Genomic DNA, 9680 nt, shown 5'->3' with positions numbered 1-9680 from the left:
CTAGTTACTATTCTGTCTCTCTTCTTTTCCCTTGAGCAAGTTTCAGAGGTGTCCTTAATCTTTACTCTTTCTTTCTTTTATATCATCTTCAAAGAACCAGATATCAGATTTATCAGTCTTTATGTGATTTATTTATAATATCACTTATTAATTTATTATATATTCTAAAATTTTAAGGTATGAGACAAATTTCTATTTCCTTGAAATTTTAAGATTTCCTGTGGCAAAGTTTAGAGATTATTTTTGCATTTATCCTATGGATATGAAAACAAAAGTTACATCCTTTAATTCTTTAAAGAAAATTTCTAAATATATATGACTAAACTGAGTTTCTGTAACTAAATTACTCTATAACCTCACAGTCTACTAAGTATTTCTTAATATTAAAGAGATAAATTATACTCCCTGCCATAATTTTATTCATACAAAATTCTCCTTGCATTTTTAATAAATGTGTCTTTATGTAATTAGTTGCTGTAGAGTTTGATGATGTTTGTATGTTTACCATTTATCATTATCTAATTGACATTTTTTGTCCTATTTGTAGTATTAATCATAAATTTCTTCTTGTCTAGTATATATTTTTCCAGTTCTTGGTTCTGTATTAGTTAGATCAGGCTGCCATAATAAAATACCATCAACTGAGTGGCTTAAACAACAGAAACTTTTTCCTCATAGTTCTGGAGGCTGGCAGATTTGGTTTCTGGTGAGAGCCTTCTCACTGGCTTACAGAGAAATTGACCTTTCAACAAGTCCTCATTGGCTTTTCTTGGGGCTTTCAAGCAGAGGGAAAGAGATCTCTCTCTTTTTCACTTCTTATAAAGCCACTAATCCCATCATGAAGGCTCTACCTTTTTCACCTAACCTAACTTTGATTATCTTCTAAAGGCCCTATCTCCAAATACCATCACAGTTGGTTGGCAGAGGAGGGGGTTAGGGCTTCAACATATGAATTTTGGGGGAATACAGATTTCAGTCCATAACAATTCCCAAACTTTTTTTTAATCACATTATTTTAAACTTACTTCTAATAAGCAGCATGAGTAAAGTTCTTAAATCAGTCTGTCTCTTTTTAAACAGAAGTTAATTAAGTCTTTAAAGAAAGAAAATATGATTTAATAATTGCATATTATATTTTTCAGAAAAGTTGATAGGGTCTGTAATAAAGACAGTAGAACAACAAGAGTGAAAAGAAAAGGCAAGTGGCAATAATCTTGCACAAGTTATTTAGTACCAACTGGTCAGACAATACAATGAAATTAATCTTTCTAGTTCTTTATGTAACCATGCATTCTCTTCATCTGTTTACCCTTAGAGCAGGAAATATTTCCATTGAATATTCATACTTTGGGAAAATTTATAAAACTTTTCAAGTTCTGCTTTGATATCATCTTTTCTATGAAAGTTGTGTTTTAATTAATAAAAATATTTCAACTGCTTTTATGGTTAATATTAATTTTATTGAAGTAAAACTAAATGATATATTCTATTTCATTTCTACTTTAAAAATCATGGAGCTGTCATTATGACTTAATGAATTGTCAATATTTTCTCAAAAATATTTTTATGCAAAATTTTAAAATTAAAGATTCAATATAACATATGTAATTTTATATTTAATAATATATTAACATTTGCCATGTCTGCTTTATCGATTTATGTCTACAGTTTTAAATATAAATATACATATATATATATACAAAGATGAACAGTATAGCAATCACATATGTAAGTATTGCTGTTTATTTGAAATTTGTTTGAAAACAATTTGAAAAAATCTTAATACTTCACCACTAAGTATGCATCTATTTTTAAAGAGTATATTATCCTACATTCACATTATCAAATCTAAAACAACTTAAGACTTATTTCTTAAAATTATTTCATATCATGAACATCTTAAATGTCCCCAAATGTACCACTGTGATATATCAATTATATGTCTTCAAACACGTTCACTTATTACACTTGTTCCTACATTTTATTAACCTCACTTTTCTAAAAACTAACATTGAAATAAAGAGACACAGCTGGTTTAATTGATTGAAAAATGGCACATGTTCTCTATTTGTATGATTATTTTCTCACAGTATTATTTAACATCTTTCTATATTCCCTATATTTCCTGTAGTCTGGAAGTCAGTGTGGTGTAATCTAAAGGACTGAGTGGATACAGGGTAAACATTTCTGATTACAGAACTTCATAGATGATGCTAAGCACTTTGTGTTGAATCACATCAGAGGGGACTTGATACCAGGGCATCTCACTTTTAGTAAAGCTAAATTGAACAGCATTAAAAAATTATTTATTTATATGCTCTAGACACAAGTTCCTTATTTGATATACTATTTGCAAATTTTTTTTCTCATTTTGTGCATTATCTTTTTGCTTTCTTTAAATTTTTTTAATTTTCTTTAATTTTTTTTTAAAATTATTTCTTTATTTATTTTTGGCTGTGTTTGGTCTTTGTTGTTGCATGTGGGCTTTCTCTAGTTGCGGTGAACAGGGACTTCTCTTCGTTGCGATGTGCCGGCTTCTTATTGTGGTGGCTTCTCTCACTGCGGTGGCTTCTCTCACTGCAGAGTATGGGCTCCAAGCATGTGGGCTCTAGTTGTGGCTCACGGGCTCCATAGCACAGGCCCAGCAATTGTGGCACATGAGCCCAGCCGCTCCGTGGCACGTAGGATCTTCCCGGACCAGGGCTCGAACCTGTGTCCCCTGCATTGGCAGGTGGATTCTTAACCACTGTGCCACCAGGAAAGCCCTCTTTTTACTTTCTTGATAGTATCTTTGCTTTTTAAATTTTAGTGAAATCCAATTATCTGTTTTTCCCGAAGTCATTTGTGCTCTGGGGTATGATATATAAGAAAATATTCCCTAATCCAAGGACACAGAGATTTACTCCTATTTCTTTTCCTAGGAGTTTTATGTATTCACCTTTTAATATTAGAATGAGGATACACTTGGAATTAATTTTTATATATATTAGTGTGTTTTGGGTATCCAACTTTATTGTTTTGCACATATGTATCCAGTTGTCCATGCATCATTTGTTGAAAAGACTGTTATTTTCTTATTGAACTGTCTTGCCACCCTTGTCAAAAATCAGTTGACCATTTATCAAAGTTAATTTCTGGGCTCTCAATTTCATTCCATTTATCTACATGTCTGTCTTTAGGTGCCTCTCATACTGTGTTGATCACAGCTTTGTAGTAAAGTTTGAAATAGGAAATTGTGAATCCTTTAACATTGCTCTTCTTTATCTAGATTATTATGCCTATCCTGGGTTCTTTACAACTCCATATGAATTTTGGAATTAGCTTATTATTTTCTTCAAAAAAAAGCTGGGATTTTAATAGGCATTATGTTGGCTCTATATATCAATTTGGAACATATTGCCATCTTAACGATATTGTCTTTTGCTATTTTAGATGGAATTGATTTCTTAAATCCTTCAGATTTTTCTTTGCTTGCTTATAGATTACAATTCATTTGAATCTTAAATCATGCAAATTTGATTAGCTAGTTTAATAATTAGAATAGTTTTTAATGAATTCCTGAGAATTTTCTATATAAAAGATCACATTCTGTGCAAATTAAGATAGTTTTACTTCTTTTAGTCCAACCTGGATGCTTTTGTTTCTTTTTCTTGCCCAATAACACTGGTTAGAATATCCAGTACAATTTTAATTGTTTAACAGTAGTGGTAAGAGTCACTTAGATTTTTCCTGACCTTAGAAGAAAGTATTCAGTTTTTGATCATTAAATATGATGATAGTTGTATGATTTTTTATAACTGTACTTTATCAGGTTGAAGAAATTCACTTCTATTCCTAGTCTGTTGAGAATTTTTTATCATGAAATAGAGTTGGATTTTGTAAAATGTGTTTTGACAGCTATTGAGAAGATTATGTGTTTTTTGTCTTTGTTATATTAGTATTTTGTATTACACTAATTGATTTTTGGAGGTTAAACTAACCTTGCAATCATGCAATTAATCCCACTGGTTATCATGTATAATCCTTTTTATGTGTTGGTGAATTTAGTTGGCTAGTATTTTGTTGAGGATTTTTGCATCTATTTTCATAAGAGATATTGGTCTGTACGTTTCATGTTATGTGGTATTTTTACCTGCTTTTGGTTTCTGGGTAAAATGGCTTCATAGAATGAATTAGAGACTGGATGTCAGCAAGATGATAAGCTAGGAGGTCCCAGCACTCACCTCCTCCAGAAAAACAATAAAAAAAACACCTACACACCAATGAAAATAACTTGAATGGACTAAGGTATTATCTCTTTGTTGAATGTCTCATTTTGTTAGTGTATCATTTTCTTGATTTCATTGAGTTGTCCATCAGTGTTCTCTCATTGCTTGCTGAGCTTCTTAAAATTAAAAAAAAAAATTATTTGTCAGGCAATTTGTAGATCTCCATTACTTTGGGGTCAGTTACTGGACAATAATTGTGTTCCTTTGATGGTATCATGGTTCCTTGATTGTGTTTCCTGAAGTCTTGTTTTGTTGTCTTGCATTCAAAGAAGAAGTCACCTCCTTCAGTCCTTACAGACAGGTTTCAAAAGAGACAGACCTTCACCAGTCAGCCAGACTATAGATTCTAGGAGTCTCTCAGAACTTTTCTATGGATGGACCCACTCCCCACTCCACTTCCTTCTTGGGGGAGAATCTTAGCATTGTATGCCTCCTCCGGATTCCACAAAACCAGGTTAGGTGCTGACAGTGTCCTGCTTATTTTCTTTAGGGAAGAGAACTGAGAAAGCTATACTTCATAAAATATTGGAAGTTTTCATTCTATATGTTATGGATCAATTTAAGCATCATTGGGATTATCTGTTCTTTGAAGATGTGATAAAAGTCCACTGATACTTTTTATGTGTTGAGTGCAGTAACTCTGGTACTGTGATTTGTTCAATTTTTTTCCTTTGGAAATTGGTTAGCTTAAGTCTTTCATCTTAATTGTGGTGAAACTTTTGTAAATTATATTTTCCTAGAAAACCATTCATTTTATATATCTTTCTAAAATTATTTGGATGGAATTATTCAAAGTAGCCTCTCATGATATTTTTAAATACCCTCTATCTAAACTTAATTGGTCATTTCCTCTTTGTCATTTTTATTTAGTATATTGTAATTATTTCCTTTTATATGCATTAATTTAAGTAATGGTTAATCTGTTTTGCTTAGTTTTTTTTTTTAAAGATGAAGCTTTGCAATTTATTTATTAGTCTATTTTTTCCTGTTTGTAACTCACTGATTTGTGCCTTTATAATTACTTCCTTCTTTCTACTATCTTAATTTTTATGCCTTAAAAACCCATACTCTTAGATACTTACTTATCTTTTCCTTTAGCTGATATACTTTACCCATTTCTTTAGCTGATATACTTAAGGCTATGAATTTTCCACTAACATGAATTGAGTTGTGTCAAGTATTTTCTCCCCTCCCTTTATTTTTGACCTTTAGAAATACTTTTTAGGGCGTGTCTTTTATTTACATGATAAATTGTGTTTGCTTTGTTAAACAATCTGCAATTTTTTTTCCCTTTAGATGAGTTACTCTATGTTAAATCAAAATGTGTCCTAGTAAATATTCAATTTTCCTTAATGTTTAAAATTTCTTCTGTTTTTAAACATATGTTTCAGTTTTGCTTTTCTTTAGATACTTAGTGAGGTTCTGGTAACAACTTCATATAATTCCCTTAGTCTCCCTTTTTTCCCCTTTTTTTCTCACATTTGGTTTGTAGTTATAAATGATATTTCTTTACTTTAATCTATTGTGTATATGATAATCAATACCTATTTGACTCTTCTTATTCTTTTTCCTATTTTTTCTCCCATGTTTTCTAAGTTGTGATATTTCTATTCAGACAGACCCTGCAACATTTACATGTTATCCTTCCACATTTTCTCCACCTTTGTTTGTCTCAGGTAGTCATTAAATATAGTCAGTGATCATCAGCAATCTTTTGTCAAAGCATTTTCCTTAATCTCTCAGGTATATAGAGTCATTTGTTAAAAATAACAGGTAAAAATTATTGATAATTACTTTTTTGCTTGCTTTTCCTAGAATAACAGAAGCAGCCAAACCTGTGGTAGATGAGGTAGATGTCTTACTAGGTTTCCTAGATTTAAAGCTCACTTAAAAGTGCTTAAAAGTAAAGTGAAGTTTTAAAAATAAGGCATGCCCTTTATGTATTCTTTCTTTTCTTTATAGTTCAGAAGTGAACTATACTTTGCTGGTGTCTTTTTTCTCTTAAATCACCAAGGCTTTGTTGGAAACCTGTCATTGATACTTTCATCTAATCCTGAAACAGTTCTTCCATAAGACTATTACTTTTTGTTTTTTTACACTTCCCACGTCCCTTCCTTTCAATTCTGTTGTAGCTAGTGCTCTGACCCAGGAGGCCCTGGAATTATTCTGAGTATTTCTTCTCTCAAAATAGAATCCTCTCCATCCAGAAGTGACTTTAGTTGATGGTATTTATGTTCTTCAGTATAACCACATTCTCCTTTCTTTGACACTATGCTTGCCTCTCTGTTTTGTTGTGAAATTCTTATGTGGAACCAAACTTGTTAGTCTTTGATGTTTATTTCCTAATGTATATATAAAATGAAAGCACATGGTTTCCATTATCTGTTACTCATGTTGTAGATTTGGGATGTTAGTAAATTTACTGGTATTCCTTTTTGGAAATACTCTAATTTGGAGGGTACATGGAGTTATTTGAATTGTAATAGTTATCTTTTCCTAACAGAGACCCTGCCATACAGAATATATTTAAATTTGGAAGGTAAAAGAGGAAAATTTGAGATTGCTAAGAGTTATAATCAATCAAGAAAGCAACAATTTAAAAGTCGAATTTTACACACCTAATAAGAGAAATGAATAGAAAAAGCAAAGTAGCTATGATCACTAGACTTTGATAAACCCTCCCAAATTTTAAATGTCATCTTCTCATTATAGATTAGTTTAGGTAGATAAGATTGAGGGAGGATTTAGAGAAACAAATAAAACAATAATGTTTGGAAATCTAGGGTTTCAACACGTAGTAAAACATTCATAATATCATTTATCTCATTTAAACTTTGTGCCTTTGATAACTATCTTGTCTAGTTATATTGTCACACGTTTCTTTTAAAACATATTTGTCAATTTTGTTTATCTTCTCAAAGAACCAGGTTTTAGTTTATTGATCTTTGCTATCATTTACTTCATTTCTTTTTCATTTATTTCTGATCTGATCTTTATGATTTCTTTCCTTCTGTTAATTTTGAGTTTTTTTGGTTCTTCTTTCTCTAATCACTTTAGGTGTAAGTTTAGGTTGTTTATATGAGATTTTTCTTGTTTCTTGAGGTAGGATTGTATTGCTATAAACTTCCCTCTTAGAACTGCTTTTGCTGCATCCCATAGGTTTTGGGTCATCGTGTATTCATTGTCATTTGTTGCTAGGTAGTTTTTGACTTCCTCATTGATTTCTTCATTGATCCCTTGTTTATTTAGTAGTATACTGTTTAGCTTCCATGTGTTTGTATTTTTTACAGTTTTTTTTTTCCTGTAATATATATCTAGTCTCATAGCATTGTGGTTGGAAAAGATACTTGATACGATTTCAACTTAAATTTACCAAGGCTTGATTTGTGACCCAAGATATGATCTATCTTAGAGAATGGTCCATGAGCACTTGAGAAGAAAGTGTATTCTGTTGCTTTTGGATGGAATGTCATAAATATCAATTAAGTCCATCTTGTTTAATGTATCATTTAAAGCTTTGGTTTCCTTATTTATTTTTATTTTGGATGATTTGTCCATTGGTGAAAGTGGGGTGTTAAAGTCCCCTACTATGATTATGTTACTGTCAAGTTCCCCTTTTTATGGCTGTTAGCATTTGCCTTATGTATCGAGGTGCTCCTATGCTGGGTGCATAAATATTTACAATTATTATATCATCTTCTTGGATTGATCTCTTGATCGTTATGTAGTGTCCTTCTTTGTCTCTTATAATAGTCTTTATTTTAAAGGCTATTTTGTCTTATATGAGAATTGCTACTCCAGCTTTCTTTTGATTTCCATTTGCATAGACTATCATTTTCCATCCCCTCATTTTCAGTCTGAATGTGTCCCTAGGTCTGAAGTGGGTCTCTTGTAGAAAACATATATATGGGTCTTGGTTTTGTATCCATTCAGCCAGTCAGTGTCTTTTGGTTGGAGCATTTAATCCATTTACATTTAACTTAATTATTGATATGTATGTTCCTATTACCATTTTCTTAATTGTTTTGGGTTTGTTATTGTAGGTATTTTCCTTCTCTTTTGTCTCCTGCTTTATCAAGAAATAAAGGGAGAAGACCCAAATTAATAGAATTAGAAATGAAAAAGAAGAGGTAACAACTGACTGCAGAAATACAAAGGATCATGAGAGATTACTACAAGCAACTGTATGCTAATAAAGAGGACAACTTGGAAGAAATGTAAACATTCTTAGAAAAGCACAACCTTCAGAGACTGAACCAGGAAGAAATAGAAAATATAAACAGACCATTCACAAGCACTGAACTTGAAACTCTGATTAAAAATCTTCCAACAGAGGGGGCGTGTGGGACTGGCGGTCGACTGCTGCCCCTGCCGCCACCAACATGGAGAGTTTGTACCGAGTCCAATTCTTAGTGCTCGAATGTCCCAACCTGAAGCTGAAGAAGCCGCCCTGGGTGCACATGTCATCTACCATGACGGTGTACGCTCTGGTGGTGGTGTCTTACTTCCTCATCACTGGAGGAATCATTTATGATGTTATCGTTGAACCTCCAAGTGTCGGCTCCATGACTGATGAACATGGGCATCAGAGACCAGTAGCTTTCTTGGCCTACAGAGTAAATGAACAGTATATTATGGAAGGACTCGCATCCAGCTTCCTGTTTAAAATGGGAGGTTTAGGTTTCATAATCCTGGACCGATCCAATGCACCAAACATTCCAAAGCTCAATAGATTTCTCTTTTATTCATTGGATTCGTCTCTGTCCTATTGAGTTTTTTTATGGCTAGAGTATTCATGAGAATGAAACTGTCAGGCTATCTGATGGGTTAGAGTGCCATTTGAGAAGAAATTGGTGGATACTGAATTTGCTCCTGTTAATGAAGTTTTAAAGGCTGTACCAGTCCTCTGATATGAAATATGGAAAAGGATGAAAAGCAGCAGAAAAGAAACATCTAGTGAAAACATAGGAAATGTGTTATAGCTTGGACTAGAGTGTCTTCTTGGTATCAGAGACAAACTTATCAGCATTTTTTCCTGCTGGCCTATACTGACATACCAACAATATTAAGTGTCATTTTCTTCTTTTTTTTTATTTCTTAAAGAAAATATACTTCATTTCTACAACTATAATATTGAATAAAGTGATTATTTTTTACAAACCCCTTAACATTTTTTGGAGATGACACTTCTGACCTTCAGAAATTAATGTAAAATCAGGAAGTGAGATCCCATAAGCTGAGAACTCTGGACAGCTGATCAGCTTTACCTGTGGTGCTTTGCCTTTAAACAGAGTGTGTGACAGTGTATCATTTCAGATATGTATGTAAGACTGTTACCTGAACAATAAGATGTATGAAAGGAACAGAAATAAATAATTTTTCTAATTAAAAAAAAAATCTTCCAACAAACAA

General features: G+C 32.2%; 1 pseudogene; it reads left to right on the top strand.

The window, feature by feature from the left end:
* The first annotated feature begins 8644 nt into the window (after nucleotides 1-8644).
* On the top strand, nucleotides 8645-9099 carry LOC114891185 (annotated as a pseudogene).
* The last annotated feature ends 581 nt before the right edge of the window (nucleotides 9100-9680 follow it).

Source organism: Monodon monoceros, unplaced genomic scaffold (assembly GCF_005190385.1).
Source record: "Monodon monoceros isolate NGI ecotype Baffin Bay Population unplaced genomic scaffold, NGI_Narwhal_1 Super_Scaffold_11, whole genome shotgun sequence".
In the NCBI taxonomy this organism is placed as follows: domain Eukaryota; kingdom Metazoa; phylum Chordata; class Mammalia; order Artiodactyla; family Monodontidae; genus Monodon; species Monodon monoceros.
Note: the sequence above shows the minus strand (reverse complement) of the source record. Positions and strands in the feature narration are given on the sequence as shown.